The following is a 1,074-nucleotide window of genomic DNA, read 5'->3' as shown; positions in this document are numbered from 1 at the left end:
TAATAAATGCCATTCGATTGAATTTAAGTCAGGCATGTGTGCTTCTCAACAACCAAATCGAGTTATCAGCTTATAACCTGAATATCTCTGATTTGTAATCACATTCTGTATTAACATGTAGAATGTCCTCAGTTCATATGGTATCATCATCACATGTTTAAAAATATTTTCTTCTCAAGTGTACATCCAAAGAAACAGAATGTAGATATACATTGAAATTTAAAAATATAGTCTCCCAGGATTAAAATAGGCATTAAACACATTTTTAAAGATGTATTTGAATTACAGAAGGTTGTGACTAGCAGTCCACCAAAGATTCTTGCTCCTCCTTCCATAGAAATCAATGTGAGTGGGTTATGGCTTCCCTAACTGAGACAATGTCTCCCAGCTGAGGTCATGTGACTAGTTCTCATGAAGGTGAAAGGAAGTGATATGTGTCACATCAGAGCAGAGCATGAGCCTTTGAGAAGCAGTTTGGCCATCTTCTAATTTTCTGTCCTCATCTCCTAACTCAACACAGAACCCTCCCAGGCCCTGGGGAGTAGCAGATCTGCAAGAAGGAAAGACCTGAGTCCCCGAATCTCCATGTGAAGGAAAGACATTTGCCAACTAGGGATACCCTCCTTGACTATTACCTGAGTAGAAATAAAATCGTATTGTTCTAAAACAATATTGTTTTTGATAATGAAGAAACTGTACATTACAGCAGCTCTAGTTATCTTAATACACAGGTTAAAGTTAAAATGACCAGATTTGACCCTAACAAAATGTACTTTAAAAGGAGGATACAGATTCTACAGAAGAGACATCCAATTGTACCAAGTGTTGTAGGTACCAAATAAGGAGTTGTGTATTTTATACTCCATCGCTGAGTTATATATACTTAGAGTCGTGAACTGGGGATAGTAATTGAAAGGTCAGATTGATGAGACTAGCACCAGAGATGAGATTTCTATGACAGGTTGATGGATACTCCACTATGAAGGTGTACTTTTAATCATAATCTCATTACTTTACTTCTGATGGTTGGACTTACCTTGCAAGAAGTTGGTTCTTAGAATGGCCTCTAGGGCT

This window comes from Propithecus coquereli, unplaced genomic scaffold, assembly GCF_000956105.1.
Source record: "Propithecus coquereli isolate 6110/MARCELLA unplaced genomic scaffold, Pcoq_1.0 Scaffold140, whole genome shotgun sequence".
Taxonomy (NCBI): domain Eukaryota; kingdom Metazoa; phylum Chordata; class Mammalia; order Primates; family Indriidae; genus Propithecus; species Propithecus coquereli.
This window is presented reverse-complemented; position numbering follows the sequence as displayed.